Genomic DNA, 21,784 nt, shown 5'->3' with positions numbered 1-21,784 from the left:
ATCGGTCTTTCTGAATGGTGCAATATGTTGACCGATATGCTTTGTGACAATCTGATTGCTAACAAATAAATTACCCTTCTTGATTGGTCTCTCAATATTTCTTATGAAGATTTTTCTAATATATGCATCAACAACTAAGTCATGACCAAATCTGAAAACAGGTAAATTAATTGCTAGACATACCCCTTCAAATATGTTGGGAGAGCATGATGGTGGCATGACTTGAAGAATATCTTGCTCCGCCTTCGGATAGCTCCCCAACGCCTTGTCATCATCTTTTTCTTTATTTCGTGCATCATTAGTCTCAATATCTTCGTCCACCAAACTTTCTTCGGCTACTTGTTCTTGTTCTTGAAGCTCATCAATTTCTATGGCACGAAACTCATAGGGAAGGAAGTAGGTTCCATTAACTTCAGAAAAATCAAGTATGGTTGTCTTGCTATACTTTCCATGCCCTTTCTCAACAATGTTTGCCTCTTTGGAATTGATGGATTCGGAATATATATAACTTGGTTCGGCTTTTTCAACCGAAGCACTTTTAGTTTCCGAATCATCATTCTTTTCACCGGTTATATCAATTGGCAAGGCTTCTTTTCTTTGAGCTAATTCCCTATCGATTCTCTCTTGGCGAAGTACTTGCACCCTATCGCGCAAAGGTTTAACTCCCCTCTCAATTTCAGCCCGCTCTAGTGTAGTTTGCCCCCCAATGCTTTTAGGATCTTTCGGCAATGAACTGTTAGTGTTGCCGAAATTTTGCAAATGTGTAGGGGTTGTGTAATATGTTGCGGTACTAGGTGGAGGTGTATGCACTTCTGTATAATGATATGCTCTCTCGCCAATTCTATCGATTGATGAAGTTTCATCTTCTTGCAAAACTCTAGCCTTTATTGCGGCATAATCAGGAAACAACCCCTTTTCATATTGTTCAAGGCAAAGAGCACTAATCCTCTTGTTTAACCAAGCTCTTTTTTAATGCAGCCACAACCGCTTCTGGAAGAGATTGCTCCGCAATACTTCCAGATTCTTTCGGCAATGATTTGCGAGTGTTGCCGAAATTCTCAAATTGCGTAGAGTATGCATTATATGCTACAGTATTTAATGACGGCACATGTGTTCCTGTAAAATTTTCACTTATTTGGCTATGACCATGAAGATGCGGGGCCGAATTATGAACATCTACAGTTGCATACGGTGCTAAAAAATTAATAACATGAGGTGTAGCATATGATGGTTGAAAGTAACTGGCCGAATAGCTAGTAGTAGCATGGCCAATTCTCCCATCCATCGGCAAGGTTGGATTCACATATTGCAAATTAGTTGCCGATGAATAAAAAGGTGAAACACTTTCTTGTATGCTATTGGAAATTTTAAAATAAGGTGTTTCAAATTGATTAACCAAACCCATCATGTTGTCCATCGGCATATGGATTTGTGGGGTTGCCGATGCATGAGATTTTGGATACATATGTTGTACGTTGCTAAAATCATAAGAATTTAAAGCATGAAGATTGTTTTGCATCGGCCCTTGCGCATATTTAGATGCATGATTGATAAAACTAGGGCTAGCCGATACATTAAGCTCATTAGGTGATCCAGCAACAACATATGGATTATTTGCATCTACAAAGGGGAATTGGGTATTCATATTACCTTTGTAGATTGCAGCAACTTGATGACGATCTCTTCGTAGCAAGAACGGGCTAGAGACCGTTCAAAGCTTCGTCCCCAGCGGAGTCGTCAAAAAGTGTGTTCGCACACGAACACGTCACTGTGTACCTCCAACACCAAGGGTGATGCACCGCAGCTCACGTCGAAGGAGATCCGTCTAGAAGCGCGGTACGCAAGCAATACGGCGGGCGCTTTTGTGGACCCGAAACCCCACACGCCCGGGAGGGACCCTGTCAGGGCGCGCGGCGGCTATGGACTGCCCTAGGTTGACCTGATCGCCCCTAGGGCCTTGAGGTTCACCGCCTTGCAACAAGAAGAACAGACGAAGAACGAGGAAGAAGAAGAACTAGGGTTAAGGAGAAAAGATAAAAGATAAAAAGTGGTAGATGATTTGATCGATTGTGTGTTGTTCAATCGGCCGTCACCCCTTAGATATATAAGAGGCGGCTGGACTTCCCATGCAAGGAAAAGGCTTGGATTCACGTCCAAAACCCTAGTCAAATTCAGATTGGTTTTGTCCGAACTTTCCAAAACTGTTCGATTTAAACTGGCTGCACATTGTGGGTCTTTTTTGTGGTGGTAAACGATCTCAGATGGAAACAAGCCCAAAAGCAATCTTGACCATTTGACGAGACGAAAAACTTCAATGTTGAACGGTTTTTGATCAGAAGTCATCTTGAGGGTCAAATCTGTCGCGCAAAATAGGCTATTCCTCGCGCTACCCATCAGACATGTGTCTGGTGGGGTGCGCCACATCTCGCCTCGTGACAGGGCTGCACTCCGATTGCTCTAACTTTTGCATGCGAACTCAGATTTGGACGATTTTTATATCAAAATCGATCATTTCGATGAGACGAAGACAAGCTGTGTAGATCATTTTTCCATTTGAGGTCGTCTTGGGGGCTTAATAGGCCAAACTGTACTCTGAATATAAGATCTTAGTACTTTGGGCATAGTTTCGGCCTTCGAGATGAAATCGGACGGCGATGACCCAAACTTCAAAGATGTTCATATCAACAATACGGAACTCTTTCATGTAGATCACTTCTCCATTTGAGGCCATCTTAAATAAGTTCTTGACCGTGCCAAAATCTGGTGTCAACAGTGTGAATGTGGCATGGTAAATCCAACACATCATTTCCGGCTTGATCTTTCACTTTCTTGGGGGTCCAGGGTCCTTTGGGCTTACCCTTGAACTTTCCTTGAGCCACGACTAAAGCTTCACCAGGAGCAGCTGGCTCGGCCTTGCGCTTCTGTTTCCGATTGGAAGTGCTCCCGTCGGTGTCCTGACCGAATGGTTTGCTCTTACCACTGCGGAGTCAATCCTCTTCTTCTCCTTTAGCATACCGAGTGGCTATTTCCATCATCCGAGTCAGAGACATATCTCCTGTCCGACCGAATTTCAGGACCAGCTCTCAATTTTTAATGCCTTCCTTGAAAGCGCAGACTGCTTGATAGTGGGACACATTTTCCACTGTGTGGTGCAGAGTGGTCCACCTCTGAATGTAATCTCTCAGAGTTTCACTCGATTTTTGCATGCAATGCTGCAATTCCGTTAATCCCGCTGGTCGCTTGCAAGTACCCTCAAAAGTTTTGACAAACACTCAGGCAAGTTCTTCCCAGCTGAATATATTGTCTGGTGCTAACTGTGTCAACCACGCTCTGGCTGATCCTTCCAACATCAGAGGAAGATGCTTCATGGCCACTTCATCATTACCACCACCGATCTACACAGCCACTCGGTAGTCCTCAAGCCAAGTATCAGGCTTAGACTCACCAGTGAACTTGCTGACTCCAGTCGCCAACCTGAAGTTGGGAGGAATCATTGTAGCCCTGATGGCTCTGCTGAAACACTTTGGACCTGAACATGCACCCTGTTGTCAGTCGGGTGATGTCCGTCAAGACCTTCTCTGTGTGCTCTGTTCCTGTCGACTAGACCTTGTACAAGAATAGATCTCGCATCAAAGCCTAGCTCCCTTGGGTCGACTGGTACCCTTCGCTCGCCGCTGTGAGGGCGTCTGTCATCATTCTGCCAAGGCACAAATGATCCACTCCTTGGAGGAGGCGTGGGTACTCGACGATGGTCATCACGACTGATTCGGTGATCATACTGCTCGCGGTTTCTGTATTGATCATGTCGATGTCCACGCCCGTCACGCCGCGGGGGCGATCTTGGGCTATGGGCCGACTGAACTGTATCTGCCATCACAGATCTGATGTGAATCCTATTCCGCGACTGAGATACTAATGTGTTCTGCTCTCCTGCTGCCCGGAGTAAGGCCCAGATTTGCATCAAACCTCTACCAGCTTCCGACTGGAAAGGCTGAATTGACTCTGCTATGTGGGCTGCAGCCGTGAGATTTTGAATTGGAGTGCGGTATACCTGAGGTTGAGGCGGAAAAAGTTGTCATCGACTAGACTCGGGGATCTGTTGCAGTGGACGCTCGTCGAGTGCATGCTGAAGGTTCTCCAGTCGACTGCGCTCAGCCAAATTGGACAGGCGCGCCTCCTCCAAGGGCTGAGCCTCGGAGGTTTCTCCAACGATGGGCGTGTGAAGTGCATCCTTGTTGCGGCGGCGAAGCTCTTCTCTCTGCTGCAAAGAAAGAGGCTCGGGGCGGTACTCCTCGTGAACACGTGACGTGATACGTCTCCAACGTATCTATAATTTTTGATTGCTCCATGCTATATTATCTTCTGTTTTGGATGTTTATGGGCTTTATTATACACTTTTATACCATTTTTGGGACTAACCTATTAACCCAGAGCCCAGTGCCAGTTTTTGTTCTTACCCTATTTTAGGGTTTCGAAGAAAAGGAAAATCAAACGGAGTCTAATTGACCTGAAACTTCGCGGAACTCATTTTTCGAAGGAAAGAAGCCCAGAAGACTTGGAATGCACGTCGGGGGATCTGCGAGGAGGTCATGAGGCAGGGGGGCGTGCCCACCCCCCCTGGGCGCGCCCTCCACCCTCGTGAGCCCCTCGTGGCCCCCCAGACGTACTTCTTCCGCCTATATATCTCCATATACCCTAAAAACATCCGGGAGCACAATAGATCGGGAGTTCCGCCGCCAGAAGCCTCCATAGCCATCGAAAACCAATCTAGACCCGTTCCGGCACCCTGCTGGAGGGGGCAATCCTTCTCCGGTGGCCATCTTCATCATCCCGGTGCTCTCCATGACGAGGAGGGAGTAGTTCTCCCTCGGGGCTGAGGGTATGTACCAGTAGCTATGTGTTTGATCTCTCTCTCTCTCTCTCTCTCTCGTGTTCTTGAGGTGTTACGATCTTGATGTTTCGCGAGCTTTGCTATTATAGTTGGATCTTATGTTTCTCCTCCCCCTCTACTCTCTTGTAATGAATTGAGTTTCCCCTTTGAAGTTATCTTATCGGATTGAGTCTTTAAAGATTTGAGAACACTTGATGTATGTCTTGCCATGGATATCTGTGGTGACAATGGGATATCACGTGATTCACTTGATGTATGTTTTGGTGATCAACTTGCGGGTTCCGCCCATGAACCTATGCATAGGGGTTGGCACATGTTTTCATCATGATTCTCCGGTAGGAACTTTGGGGCACTCTTTGAGGTTCTATGTGTTGGTTGAATAGATGAATCTGAGATTGTGTGATGCATATTGTATAATCATACCCACGGATACTTGAGGTGACATTGGAGTATCTAGGTGACATTAGGGTTTTGGTTGATTTGTGTCTTAAGGTGTTATTCTAGTACGAACTCTAGGGCTGTTTGTGACACCTATAGGAATAGCCCAACGATTGATTGGAAAGAATAACTTTGAGGTGGTTTCGTACCCTACCATAATCTCTTCGTTCGTTCTCCGCTATTAGTGACTTTGGAGTGACTCTTTGTTGCATGTTGAGGGATAGTTATGTGATCCAATTATGTTAGTATTGTTGAGGGAACTTACACTAGCGAAAGTATGAACCCTAGGCCTTGTTTCAACGCATTGCAATACCGTTTACGCTCACTTTTATTACTAGTTACCTTGCTGTTTTTATATTTTCAGATTACAAAAACTATTATCTACTATCCATATACCACTTGTATCACCATCTCTTCGCCGAACTAGTGCACCTATACAATTTACCATTGTATTGGGTGTGTTGGGGACACAGGAGACTCTTTGTTATTTGGTTGCAGGGTTGCTTGAGAGAGACCATCTTCATCCTACGCCTCCTACGGATTGATAAACCTTAGGTCATCCACTTGAGGGAAATTTGCTACTGTCCTACAAACCTCTGCACTTGGAGGCCCAACAACGTCTACAAGAAGAAGGTTGTGTAGTAGACATCAAGCTCTTTTCTGGCGCCGTTGCCGGGGAGGTTAGCGCTTGAAGGTATATCTTTAGATCTTGCAATCGAGTCTTTTAGTTTCTTGTTTTATCACTATCTTAGTTTATAAAAGAAAACTATAAAAATGGAATTAAGTTTGCCTCATACGCTTCATCTTTTTAATATCTTTCGTGAGTATGATGGAAAGGAAAATTGTGCCAAAGTGTTAGAAGAAGAATGCATTAAAATGTTTGGCACTAAATATTTGAATGATGAGCATGATTGCAATGTTGTTAGTATGAATTCCTTGAATATCCATTATGCTAATGATATGCAAAGCCACAAGCTTGGGGAAGCTATGTTTGATGAAGATGATATTTTTTGTCCCCCAAGTTTTGTTGAGCAAATTTATTATGATGAAAGCATGCCTCGTATCTATGATGATTATTGTGATGACACGTATGCTTTAAAGAATAATGATAACCATGAAACTTGTCATCTTGATCTTAATTTTCAATCACATGATAGTTATTTTGTTGAGTTTCCTCCCACTATTATTCATGAGAAGAATCTTGCTTATGTGGAGAGTAGTAAATTTTCTATGCTTGTGGATCATGAAAAGAATGCTTTAGGTTCTGGTTATATTGTTGAATTCATTCATGATGCTACTGAAAATTATTATGAGGGAGGAATATATGCTTGTAGGAATTGCAATAATATCAAGTTTCCTCTCTATGTGCTTAAAATTTTGAAGTTATGCTTGTTTTACCTTCCTATGCAAGTTGATTATTGTTCCCACAAGTTGTTTGCTCACAAAATCCCTATGCATAGGAAGTATGTTAGACTTAAATGTGCTAGTCATATTCTTCATGATGCTCTCTTTATGTTTCAATTCTTATCTTTTATGTGAGCATCGTTGAAATCATCATGCCTAGCTAGGGGCGTTAAACGATAGCGCTTGTTGGGAGGCAACCCAACTTTATTTTTGTTCCTTGCTTTTTGTTCCTGGTTAGTAATAAATAATTCATATATACTCTTTTTATATGTGGTTTTATGTGTTTAATTAGTGTTTGTGCCAAGTAGAACCTTTGGGAAGACTTGGGTGAAGTCTTTATGATCATGCTGTAAAAAACAGAAACATTAGCGCTCACGAGAATTACTGCAATTTTTATTTGGAGAGTGCTATTTAGTTAATTCTTTTTTCAGATGATTAATAGATAAATTACTCAGGTCCAGCAATTTATTTGAGAATTTTATGAGTTCCAGAAGTATACATTTGATCCAGATTACTACAGACTGTTCTGTTTTGACAGATTCTGTTTTCTATGTGTTGTTTACTTATTTTGATGAATCTATGGCTAGTTAAATAGTTTATAAACCATAGAAAAGTTGGAATACAGTAGTTTTAACACCAATATAAATAAATAATGAGTTCATTACAATACCTTGAAGTGGTGTTTTGTTTTCTTTCGCTAACAGAGCTTACGAGTTTTCTGTTAAGTTTTGTGTTGTGAAGTTTTCAAGTTTTGGGTAAAGATTTGATGGACTATGGAATAAGGATTGGAAAGAGCCTAATATTGGGGATGCCCAAGGCAACCCAAGGTAATATTCAAGGATTGCCAAGAGCCTAAGCTTGGGGATGCCCCAGAAGGCATCCCCTCTTTCGTCTTTGTTCATCGGTAACTTTACTTGGAGCCATATTTTTATTCACCACATGATATGTGTTTTGCTTGGAGCGTCAATTTATTTTGTTAAGATTTGCTTGCTGTTATTTATAACAATGTTTTGAATCCTTTATTTCAATAAAAGTGGCATTGATAGCCTTTACTATGCCTATTTTAGAAGTCCACATGTTGCTGTTTGAAAACAGAAAGTTTACCGCTGTTGCAATAATTCCCTAGAAAAGTCAGAATGTGATAAAATGTCGAAACCTTTTGCATATTAAGCTCTGATAAATTTACTACAGTGGGAATTTTCTTTCATAATTTTTGGAGCTAGGGAAGTATGGATGTTTCTGCATTCTTTACAGACTATCCTGTTTAGGCAGATTGCTGTTATGTTTGCATTGTTTGCATATGTTTGATTCTTTAATGATTCTATTTGAGGATAGGACTATTAAATATGCAGAGGCATTTAGTATTCAATGTTGAATAATAATTTTAGTGATTTTCTACAGTAGAGTATGATAAGGTTTTTGCAATGGTTTATACTAACTTATCTCACGAGTCCTTGTTGAGTTTTGTGTGGATGAAGCTTTTGAGATTTAGGGAGACCGTGATATGAGAGGAATTAAGGAGACACAAAATCTCAAGATTGGGCATGCCCAAGGCACCCCAAGATAATATTTCAAGAAGTCTCAAGCGTCTAAGCTTGGGGATGCCCCGGTTGGCATCCTACCTTTCTTCTTCAACAAACTATCGGTTAGTATCGGTTGATCCTAAGTTTTTGCTTCTTCACATGATGTATGCTATTCTTAGATGTCATTTTATTTAGTTTTTCTTGCTGTTTGAATAAAGTATCAAGGTCTGAAATTATTGAATGGGAGAGTCTTCACATAGTTGCACAATTATTCGACTACTCATTGATCTTCACTTATATCTTTCGGAGTAGTTTGTCATTTGCTCTAGTGCTTCACTTATATCTTTTCGAGCATGGTGGTAGTTTTATTTTGAAAGAAATAGATGAACTCTCATGCTTCACTTAGATTATTTTGAGAGTCTTAAATAGCATGGTAATTTACTTAAAATCCTAATATGCTAGGTATTCAAGAATAATAAAATTCTCTTATGAGTGTGTTGAATACTATGAGAAGTTTGATACTTGATAATTGTTTTGAGATATGGAGATGGTGATATTAGAGTCGTGCTAGTTGAGTGGTTATGAATTTGAGAAATACTTGTGTTGAAGTTTGTGATTCCCGTAGCATGCACGTATGGTGAACCGTTATGTGATGAAGTCGGAGCATGATTTATTTATTGATTGTCTTCCTTATGAGTGGCGGTCGGGGACGAGCGATGGTCTTTTCCTACCAATCTATCCCCCTAGGAGCATGCGTGTAATACTTTGCTTTGATAACTTGTAGATTTTTGCAATAAGTATATGAGTTCTTTATGACTAATGTTGAGTCCATGGATTATACGCACTCTCACCCTTCCACCCTTGCTAGCCTCTCTAGTACCGTGCACCTTTCGCCGGTACCATAAACCCACCATTTACCTTCCTCAAAACAGCCACCATAACTACCTATTATGGCATTTCCATAGACATTCCGAGATATATTGCCATGCAACTTTCCACCGTTCCGTTTATTATGACACGCTTCATCATTGTCATATTGCTTAGCATGATCATGTAGTTAACATTGTATTTGTGGCAAAGCCACCGTTCATAATTCTTTCATACATGTCACTCATGCATCATTGCACATCCCGGTACACCGCCGGAGGCATTCATATAGAGTCATATCTTGTTATAAGTATCGAGTTGTAAGTAAATAAAAGTGTGATGATCATCATTATTAGAGCATTGTCCCAGTGAGGAAAGGATGATGGAGACTATGATTCCCCCACAAGTCGGGATGAGACTCCGCACGAAAAATAAATAAAAGAGGCCAAATAAGCCCAACAAAAAGAGAAAGAAAAGAGGCCTAAAAAATAGAAATGGCCCAAACATAAAAAAATGAGAGAAAAAGAGAGAAGGGACAATGCTACTATCCTTTTACCACACTTGTGCTTCAAAGTAGCACCATGATCTTCATGATAGAGAGTCTCCTATGTTGTCACTTTCATATAATAGTAGGAATCTTTCATTATATAACTTGGCTTGTATATTCCAATGATGGGCTTCCTCAAAACGCCCTAGGTCTTCGTGAGCAAGCTAGTTGGATGCACACCCACTAGTTTCTTTTGTTGAGCTTTCATACATTTATAGCTCTAGTGCATCCATTGCATGGCAATCCCTACTCACTCACATTGATATCTATTGATGGGCATCTCCATAGCCTGTTGATACGCCTAGTTGATGTGAGACTATCTTCTCCTTTTTTGTCTTCTCCACAACCACCATTCTATTCCACCTATAGTGTTATGTCCATGGCTCACGCTCATGTATTGCGTGAAGATTGAAAAAGTTTGAGAACATTAAAAGTATGAAACAATTGCTTGGATTGTCATCGGGGTTGTGCATGATTTAAATATTTTGTGTGGTGAAGATAGAGCATAGCCAGACTATATGATTTTGTAGGGATAACTTTCTTTGGCCATGTTATTTTGAGAAGCCATGATTGCTTAGTTAGTATGCTTGAAGTATTATTATTTCTATGTCAATATGAACTTTTGTCTTGAATCTTCCTAATCTGAATATTCATACCACAATTAAGAAGATTTCCATTAAAATTATGCCAAGTAGCACTCCGCATCAAAAATTCTCTTTTTATCATTTACCTACTCAAGGACGAGCAGGAATTAAGCTTGGGGATGCTGATACGTCTCCAACGTATCTATAATTTTTTATTGCTCCATGCTATATTATATTCTATTTTGGATGTTTATGGGCTTTATTATACACTTTTATATCATTTTTGGGACTAACCTATTAACCCAGAGCCCAGTGCCAGTTTCTGTTTTTACCCTGTTTTAGGGTTTCGAAGAAAAGGAAAATCAAACGGAGTCCAATTGACCTGAAACTTCACGGAACTCATTTTTGGAAGGAAAGAAGCCCAGAAGACTTGGAGTGCACGTCGGGGGATCTGCGAGGAGGTCATGAGGTAGGGGGGCGCGCCCACCCCCCTTGGGCGCGCCCTCCACCCTCGTGAGCCCCTCATGCCCCCCCTGACGTACTTCTTCCGCCTATATATCTTCATATACCCTAAAAACATCCGGGAGCACAATAGATCAGGAGTTCCGCCACCAGAAGCCTCCGTAGCCACCAAAAACCAATCTAGACCCGTTCCGGCACCCTGCCGGAGGGGGCAATCCTTCTCCGGTGGCCATCTTCATCATCCCGGTGCTCTCCATGACGAGGAGGGAGTAGTTCTCCCTCGGGGCTGAGGGTATGTACCAGTAGCTATGTGTTTGATCTCTCTCTCTCGTGTTCTTGAGGTGTTACGATGTTGATGTATCGCGAGCTTTGCTATTATAGTTGGATCTTATGTTTCTCCTCCCCCTCTACTCTCTTGTAATGAATTGAGTTTCCCCTTTGAAGTTATCTTATCGGATTGAGTCTTTAAAGATTTGAGAACACTTGATGTATGTCTTGCCGTGGATATCTGTGGTGACAATGGGATATCACGTGATTCACTTGATGTATGTTTTGGTGATCAACTTGCGGGTTCCGCCCATGAACCTATGCATAGGGGTTGGCACACGTTTTCGTCATGATTCTCCGGTAGGAACTTTGGGGCACTCTTTGAGGTTCTATGTGTTGGTTGAATAGATGAATCTGAGATTGTGTGATGCATATCATATAATCATACCCACGGATACTTGAGGTGACATTGGAGTATCTAGGTGACATTAGGGTTTTGGTTGATTTGTGTCTTAAGGTGTTATTCTAGTACGAACTCTAGGGCTGTTTGTGACACCTATAGGAATAGCCCAACGGATTGATTGGAAAGAATAACTTTGAGGTGGTTTCGTACCCTACCATAATCTCTTCGTTCGTTCTCCGCTATTAGTGACTTTGGAGTGACTCTTTATTGCATGTTGAGGGATAGTTATGTGATCCAATTATGTTAGTATTGTTGAGGGAACTTACACTAGCGAAAGTATGAACCCTAGGCCTTGTTTCAACGCATTGCAATACCGTTTACGCTCACTTTTATTATTAGTTACCTTGCTGTTTTTATATTTTCAGATTACAAAAACTATTATCTACTATCCATATACCACTTGTATCACCATCTCTTCACCGAACTAGTGCACCTATACAATTTACCATTGTATTGGGTGTGTTGGGGACACAAGAGACTCTTTGTTATTTGGTTGCAGGGTTGCTTGAGAGAGACCATCTTCATCCTACGCCTCCTACGGATTGATAAACCTTAGGTCATCCACTTGATGGAAATTTGTTACTGTCCTACAAACCTCTGCACTTGGAGGCCCAACAACGTCTACAAGAAGAAGGTTGTGTAGTAGACATCATGACGGATCGCCACCATCATCACCGCCGTCATCCCGGGGGAAACCAGGAGGACTACGTGGTCCATTGACCATCAACACTTCAGTCGCACGATCGCTGCTATCGCACTCGAATGCGGTCTCGACGGAGCCAGTCGAACAGGCCGTAGAGAGTTTCGTCGGGCTCGATTGCCGCGACTTGTGGGGTGGCCGACTGACGGACCATCGCGTGTCTCACCCACCACTGAAGTCGCGACCGACCGGATCGCTTGCGCTGGCCAACATTGGGGAGCGAGGACACCACATGAGTCGACCGATACTGGGTCGACGACTGACAGAGAAGGACGCCACAGACGCATGCGCGAAAGTGTATCGCCCCGCAGACGGGGAGCGCGTCGACGTCGAGGGGAGCTTCCTGAAGCCAGGCGGAGTCGTCGGCCACGAAGATGAGCGTGTCGAGACGGATCTCGCGTCCCTCAACCAATCCACCGCCGGAAACCATGATGATGGGAGTCAGAAAAATCGCAACTTCACCAAAAAGTCGCTAAGACACCTGCCCCACGGTGGGCGCCAACTATCGTGGATCTAAGAATGACAGTAGAATGGGGGGTAGGTATGTAGAGGCAAGATCCTAGCTATGGAGAAGTTGTACACACAAGTTTTACGAGTTCAGGCCCTTCGCGGAGGAAGTAATAGCCCTACGTCTCGGTGCCCAGAGGCGGTCGACTGGATTATGCGTGTGTGTGTGTGTTACAGGGGGTGCGAACCCTTGTCCCTGAGGAGGAGGTGGCTTATATAGAGTTCGCCAGACCCCTCCTGCCCTCAGTTACACAGGGTTTAAGGTACATAAAGGTGGGGCGTTTCTGGTAATGCCAGCAATAAAGTGACTTAATGACAATGAAATCTACAGAGTAAACATTCGACCGTTGCTATACAGAGTGGACTTAGGTCTTCTGATCGTCGAGTGACCATTGTCATGGTCGAGTGACACTAAGTCTTCTGAGTGGAACGTTGATGTTCGAGTGGATGAAGGTGTCCCTTGAATACTTCTAGACTTAGGGTGATGTCCTAGTGGAGGGTGTCTAGGTCAGGCCTTTGACCCTACCCTAGGTACATAGCTTCATCATGCCTACAACAGGTCTATGCTTATTTTTAGCATCAGGTCTAGCAATTCTAGCAGCTTCATTGCAGAAGTAAATAACATGCCCATCAATATTATCGGCCAAGAGATCTTTAACCATAGCAATTTTAGGTTCAACTTTAACTTGTTCAGGGGGTTTGTGTGTCCTAATATTACTTTTGTTGACTACAGTTGAAGCTTTAGCATGATCCTTTATTCTAACAGGGAAAGGTGGTTTCTCAATATAAGCAGTAGGAACAATAGGATCATTATAAGTGATAATATTTTCTTCAACTTTAATAGGTGCAACTACTTTTACTTCAGTGGGAGGATTATATTTAAATTACTTCTCCTTAGGGAGATCAACATGAGTAGCAAAGGATTCACAGAAAGAAGCTACTATCTCAGAGTCAAGTCCATATTTAGTGCTAAATTCACGGAAAGAATCGGTATCCATAAAAGATTTAACACAATCACAGAAAGAAGCTACTATCTCAGAGTCAAGTCCATATTTAGTGCTAAATTCACGGAAAGCATCGGTATCCATAAAAGATTTAACACAATCAAACTTAGGTGTTATACCTGACTCCTTACCTTCGTCGAGGTCCCAATCTTCAGAGTTGCATTTAATTCTTTCCAATAATGTAACGCCCTGGACATACCCGCCGGTGGTCGTTACTCCTGGCAGGATCTAGACTGGCCCCACAGATCAATACTAGTCTTTTCTGCGCACTTTTTCCTCACTCATGCGCACCCGGGAGCAACTTCCCGGTCGGTCACCCATCCGGGCACTACTCCAAGTTGAGCATGCTTAACTTTGGAGTTCTATCCGAATGGGCTCCCGGAAAATAAGGAATTCCTTATGGATATGAGTAGTCTATCATCCCTAATAAGCCAGGCCATCACATACACCCCCACTTAGAGGAACCGACGTCCTCGTCGGGCCACAGGAATGTTCTCTCTTGGCACATACGTCTGTGCTTCTAGTCCAGTACATGTGTCATGCCGTGTGCCACGACGGGTCACAAACGTCATGAATAACATGACCACGCACCTGTCCGCAACCATCCGTGTAACCGCGAGGGTCGGCTCTGATACCAACTTGTAACGCCCCAGACATACCCGCCGGTGGTCGTTACTCCTGGCAGGATCTAGACTGGCCCCACAGATCAATACTAGTCTTTTCTGCGCACTTTGTCCTCACTCATGCGCACCCGGGAGCAACTTCCCAGTCGGTCACCCATCCGGGCACTACTCCAAGCTGAGCACGCTTAACTTTGGAGTTCTATCCGAATGGGCTCCCGGAAAAGAAGGAATTCCTTATTGATATGAGTAGTCTATCATCCCTAATAAGCTAGGCCATCACAAATAAATCCCATTTGAATTCAATAGTCTTCATCATAAAAGATCCAGTACAAGAAGTATTGAGCATGGAGCGATTACTGAGAGAAAGCCGAGCATAATTTTTTTGAATAATCATTTCTTTTGAGAGCTCATGATTGGGGCATGAACATAACATTGACTTAAGCCTCCCCCAAGATTGAGCGATGCTTTCTCCTTCACGAGGCCAAAAATTATATATATAATTACGATCACGATGAACAAGATGCATAGGATGAAACTTCTGATGAAATTCCAATTTCAATCGTTGGTAGTTCCATGATCCCATATCATCACATAGCCTATACCATGTCAATGCATCTCCCTTCAAAGATAAAGGGAAGACCTTCTTGATAACATCCTCGGGCATACCTGCAAGTTTAAATAATCCACAAACTTCATCCATATAGATTAAGTGTAAATCGGGATGCAATGTTTCGTCTCCTGCAAAAGGATTAGCTAGCAGTTTCTCTATCATACCCAAAGGAATTTCAAAGTAAACATTTTCAGTAGGTTCAGTAGGTTGAGGAGCAACTCTTTGCTCTACTGGTCGGGGTGAAGATACCCCGAACAAGCCCCTCAAAAGATTATGTTCCATAGTAACAAGTGACAGTAAATTTCAGCACACTATATAAATTTTTTCTTACCAAATTCCACCTACCAAAGGCGCTTCACTCCCCGACAACGGCGCCATAAAAGAGTCTTGATGACCCACAAGTGTAGGGGATCTATCGTAGCCTTTTCGATAAGTAAGAGTGTCGAACCCAACGAGGAGCAGAAGGAAATGATAAGCAGTTTTCAGTAAGGTATTCTCTGCAAGCACTGAAATTATCGGTAACAGATAGTTTTGTGATAAGGTAATTTGTAGCAAGTAACAAGTAATGCAAGTAAACAAGGTGCAGCAAGATGGCCCAATCCTTTTGTAGCAAAGGACAAGCCTGGACGAACTCTTATATAAAGGAAAGCACCCCCGAGGACACATGGGAATTATCGTCAAGCGTTTTCATCATGTTCATATGATTCGCGTTTGGTACTTTGATAATTTGATATGTGGGTGGACCGGTTCTTGGGTACTGCCCTTACTTGGACAAGCATCCCACTTATGATTAACCCCTATTGTAAGCATCCGCAACTACAACAGAAGTATTAAGGTAAACCTAACCATAGCATGAAACATATGGATCCAAATCAGCCCCTTACGAGGCAAGCATAAACTAGGGTTTAAGCTTCTATCACTCTAGCAACCCATCATCTACTTATTACTTCCCAATGCGTCCCTCTAGGCCCAAACAATGGTGAAGTGTCATGTAGTCGACGCTCACATGACACCACTAGAGGGATGACAACATACATCTCATCAAAATATCGAACAATACCAAATTCACATGACTAATTATAGCAAGACTTCTCCCATGTCCTTAGTAACAAACGTAACTACTCACAAAGCATATTCATGTTCATAATCAGAGGGGTATTAATATGCATAATGGATCTGAATATATGATCTTCCACCAAGTAAACCAACAAGCATCAACTACAAGGAGTAATCAACACTACTAGCAACCCACAGGTACCAATCTAAGGTTTGGATACAAAGATTGGATACAAGAGATGAACTAGGGTTTGAGATGAGATGGTGCTGGTGAAGATGTTGATGGAGATTGACCCACTCCCAATGAGAGGATCGTTGGTGATGACGATGGTGATGATTTCCCCCTCCCGGAGGGTAGTTTCCCCGACAGAACAGCTCTGCCGGAGCCCTAGATTGGTTTCGCCAAGGTTCCGCCTCGTGGCAGCGGAGTTTCTTCCCGAAAGATTGCTTATGATTTTTTCCTCGGCGAAAGACTTCATATAGCAGAAGATGGGCATCGGAGGGCCACCAGGGGGCCCACGAGGTAGGGGGCGTGCCCTGGGGGTAGGGCGTGCCCCCCACCCTCATGGCCAGGGTGTGGGCCCCCTCTGGTGGATTCTTTCTCCAGTATTTTTTATTAATTCCAAAAATAACTTCCGTGAAGTTTCAGGACTTTTGGAGCTGTGCAGAATGGGTCTCTAATATTTGCTCCTTTTCTAGCCCAGAATTCCAGCTGTCGGCATTCTCCCTCTTCATGTAAACCTTGTAAAATAAGAGAGAATAGGCATAAGTATTGTGACATAATGTGTAATAACAGCCCATAATGCAATAAATATCGATATAAAAGCATGATGCAAAATGGACGTATCAGATACTAGGGATCAAACCCTAACAAAACTAACTCGATTACATGATAAATCTCATCCAACCCATCACCGTCCAGCAAGCCTATGATGGAATTACTCACGCACGGCGGTGAGCATCATGAAATTGGTGATGGATGAAGGTTGATGATGACGATGGCGATGGCGACGGATTCCCCTCTCCGGAGCCCCGAACGGACTCCAGATCAGCCATCCCGAGAGAGATTAGGGCTTGGCAGCGGCTCTGTATCGTAAAACGCGATGAATCCTTCTCTCTGATTTTTTCTCCCTGAACGTGAATATATAGAGTTGGAGTTGTGGTCGGTGGAGCACCAGGGGGCCCACGAGGCAGGGGGCGCGCCCAGGGGGTAGGCGCGCCCCCACCCTCGTGGACAGGGTGTGGGCCCCCTGGCCTTAATTCTTTCGCCAGTATTTTTTATATATTCCAAAAATATTCTTCGTTGATTTTCAGGTCATTCCGAGAACTTTTATTTCTGCAAAAAAATAACACCATGGCAATTCTGCTGAAAATAGCATCAGTCCGGGTTAGTTCCATTCAAATCATGCAAGTTAGAGTCCAAAACAAGGGCAAAAGTGTTTGGAAAAGTAGATACGATGGAGACGTATCAACTCCCCCAAGCTTAAACCTTTGCTTGTCCTCAAGCAATTCAGTTGATAAACTGAAAGTGATAAAGAAAAACTTTTACAAACTCTGTTTGCTCTTGTTGTTATAAATATGTAAAGCCAACATTCAAGTTTTCAGCAAAGATTATGAACTAACCATATTCACAATAACATTTAGGTCTCATGTTTACTCATATCAATGGCATAATCAACTAGCGAGCAATAATAATAAATCTCGGATGACAACACTTTCTCAAAACAATCATAATATGATATAGCAAGATGGTATCTCGCTAGCCCTTTCTGAGACTGCAAAACATAAATGCAGAGCACCCCTGAAGATCAAGGGCTGATTGGAAATTGTAATTCATGGTAAAAGAGATCCAGTCGCATTCATACTCAATGTAAACTAATAATAATACATGCGAATGACAGCGGTGCTCTCCAACTGGTGCTTTTTAATAAGAGGATGATGACTCAACATAAAAGTAAATAGATAGGCCCTTCGCAGAGGGAAGCAGGGATTTGTAGAGGTGCCAGAGCTCGGTTTTGAAATAGAGATGAATAATGTTCTGAGTGGTATACTTTCATTGTCAACATAACAACCGAGAGATCTTGATATCTTCCATGCTACACACATTATAGGCGGTTCCCAAGCAGAATGGTAAAGTTTATACTCCCCCACCACCAACAAGCATCAATCCATGGCTTGCTCGAAACAACGGGTGCCTCCAACTAACAACAATCCTGGGAGAGTTTTGTTTGCAATTATTTTGATTTGGTTTGAGCATGGGACTGGGCATCTCGGTGACCAGCCATTTTCTCGCGAGTGAGGAGCGGAGTCCACTCCTCTTGAGAATAACCCGCCTAGCATGGAAGATACAGACAAACCTAGTTGATACATGAGCTATTCGAGCATACAAAACAGAATTTGTATTTGAAGGTTTAGAGTTTGGCACATACAAATTTACTTGGAACAGCAGGTAGATACCGCATATAGGAAGGTATTATGGACTCATATCGAATAACTTTTGGGGTTTATGGAGTTGGATGCACAAACAGTATTCCCGCTTAGTACAAGTGAAGGCTAGAAAGAGACTGGGAAGCGACCAGCTAGAGAGTGACAACAGTCATGAACATGCATTAAAATTAATCAACACTAAATGCAAGAATGAATAGGATATAATTCACCATGAACATAAATATCGTGGAGGCTATGTTGATTTTGTTTCAACTACATGCGTGAACATGTGCCAAGTCAAGTCACTCGAACCGTTCAAAGGAGGATACCACCCTATCATACCACATCACAACCATTTTAATAGCATGTTGGCACGCAAGGTAAACCATTATAAACTCCTAGCAAATTAAGCATGGCATGGGCAACTATAATCTCTAATTGTCATTGCAAACATGTTTCATTCATAATAGGCTGAATCAGGAACGATGAACTAATCATATTTACAAAAACAAGAGAGGTCGAGTTCATACCAGCTTTTCTCATCTTAATCAGTTCATCATATATCATCATTATGGCCTTTCACTTGCACAACTGAATAGTGTGGATCATAATAATAGTGCACGTGCATTGGACTAAGCTGGAATCTACAAGCATTCAATTCAAGGGAGAAGACAAGGTAATATGGGCTCTTTGTTAGAACAATAATGCATATGAGAGCCACTCAACATTTCATCATGGACTTCTCCTCTCGACCCCCAAAGAAAAGAAAAGAAACAAAACTATTTACACGGGAAAGCTCCCAACAAAAAAAAGAAGAACGAGAAATCTTTTTGGGTTTTCTTTTAATTATTACTACTATAGGCATGGAAAGTAAACTAGCTAAAAGCTACAACTATTTTTTTTTCTTAAGGTTTTCAAACACACAAGAAGAATGCTTAAAAAGAAAATAAGCTAGCATGATTGATACAATGAAAAAGTATGAGCACCAACAACTGGCATGAGTGTGTGAACATGAATGTAATGTCGATGAGAAATACGTACTCCCCCAAGCTTAGGTTTTTTCCCCTAAGTTGGTCTATGCCCATGGATCAAAATGGTCCTCTCCAGTGTACTGAGGTGGATCCTCGTGGTGCCACTGGTTGGCGATCTCCTCCGGATCCCACTGATAAACAGACTGCTGATAAGGGTCAGGAGATGGCTCAGGCTCAGGCTCTGGGGATCATGTTCGCTCCCAATATGCATAAATGTCATCGGGTAGGATGATGTATGTGCCTGAATAAATGTTAAACAAAGAAGGTGCAGGCAGGGTAATAATCTGACAAGTCTTTTCACTGAATACCAGGTTATAAATGAGTCTCTTCTCCTTATCCTCGCGAATAAAATCATGTGCTACCATACTTCTATAATCTAAGAAAATAGGGGGCATCACCTTTTCTTCTTTCTCATAGTGTCTGATAGGTATCTCAAAACATTTAGCAAGACGCGACGCAAAGATGCCTCAAAAATGGGGCCCTTTGTACGGTTCAGAATCAACCGTTTAGCGACCATAGCACCTAAACTGAAAGTTCTGTCACGGAGTAAAGCATGGCGCAAAATGGCAAGGTCAGGAGCACTGAGGCCCCCACTGTTCCTATGGACAATTAAACATACTAGCAAATATTGCATAGTAACGTAGAACAGGAAAATGTATGCTAGTAGTTCTTGCCTTTGACACGTTTCTCGTTTCCCCTACAGCAACCATATCAATAAAATCCTGCCACATCCCTAGGATGTGATTCCTCGACGCTGCCCTCGGAGGGAAACTTGCAAACCACACAAAAATCATAAAGTGACATCTCCCTAAACTCATCATATAAATAAAAATCCACCAAAGGTGGCGATCTCCTAGCATGGAAATGAAAATTTTGCACAAAAATATTAGTGAGGAGGAGATACTATTCGATCTGGTTGTGGAGAAAGTCGGTGAGGCCCGCATTCTCAGCCAAATAATAAAAGTATTCATAAATCCCGACTGCTCTCAAGAACTCATCACAAGGCCATTCACACGGCTGAACCTCCAAAGTGCGAGGGAGATTATATTTGGGCTTCTTATTCTCTTCACTTTGCTTATCCTTCGAGCTTCGGCTCGAAGAGCCCCTCAAAAAATCTCTTCATCATTTTCGGAGAACAATCCCACAAAGCAGTTTTGTGAATGGAGATTTGAGCAAGGAGATCAAAAATGGCAGCAAGATGAGCTAGAACACGGGTTTGAGCTGGTGGAGGATTTGAAGTGTGTGGGTGCGAGAATAAGTGGAGGGGGGCCACGAGGGGCCCACGAGGCAGGGGGCATGCCCAGGGGGTAGGGCGCGCCCTGCACCCTCGTGGCCAGGTGGTCCCCCCCTCTGATGTGTTCTTAGTGCCAATAATTCTTAAATATTTCAGAAAAAATCATATTAAATTTTCAAGACATTTGGAGAACTTCTATTTTCGGGGTATTTTTTATTGCAAGGATAATTCAGAAAACAGACAGAAAATGCTATTTTTGCTTTATTTAAACTAAATAACAAAAAGTAAAAAGAGGGTACAGAAAGTTGTGATTTCTAACTTCATCCATCTCATGCTCATCAAAAGGAATCCACTAACAAGGTTGATCAAGTCTTGTTAACAAACTCATTTCGAATAACATGAAACCGGAGAAATTTTGAATAACACTAGGTTACCTCAACGGGGATATGCACATCCCCAACAATAAGAATATCATATTTATTCTTGACAGCAGGAAGAGGAAATTCAAAACCTCCAATAGCAATCGTTGAAATTTTTCCAATAGAATTGATACTATGGACTTGAGGTTGTTTCCTTGAAAAGTGTACCGTATGCTCATTACCATTAACATGAAAAGTGACATTCCCTTTGTTGCAATCAATAACAGCCCCTGCAGTATTCAAGAAGGGTCTTCCAAGGATAATCGACATACTATCATCCCCGGGAATATCAAGAATAACAAAGTCCGTTAAAATAGTAACGTTCCCTACCACAACAGGCACATCTTCACAAATACTGATAGGTATAGCAGTTGATTTATCAGTCATTTGCAAAGATATTTCAGTAGGTGTCAACTTATTCAAATCAAGTCTACGATATAAAGAGAGAGGCATAACACTAACACCGGCTCCAAGATCACATAAAGCAATTTTAACATAGTTTCTTTTAATGGAGCATGGTATAGTTGGTACTCCTGGATCTCCTAGTTTCTTTGGTATTCCACCTTTAAAAGTGTAATTAGCAAGCATGGTGTAAATTTCAGCTTCCGGTATCTTTCCTTTATTAGTAACAATATCCTTCATGTACTTAGCATAAGGGTTCATTTTAAGCATATTAGTCAAACGCATATGCAAAAAGATAGGTCTAATCATTTCAGCAAAGCGCTCA

The sequence above is a fragment of the Triticum urartu genome, chromosome 1A, assembly GCF_056163025.1.
Source record: "Triticum urartu cultivar PI428250 chromosome 1A, HENAU_Tu73, whole genome shotgun sequence".
Taxonomy (NCBI): Eukaryota; Viridiplantae; Streptophyta; class Magnoliopsida; order Poales; family Poaceae; genus Triticum; species Triticum urartu.
Note: the sequence above shows the minus strand (reverse complement) of the source record.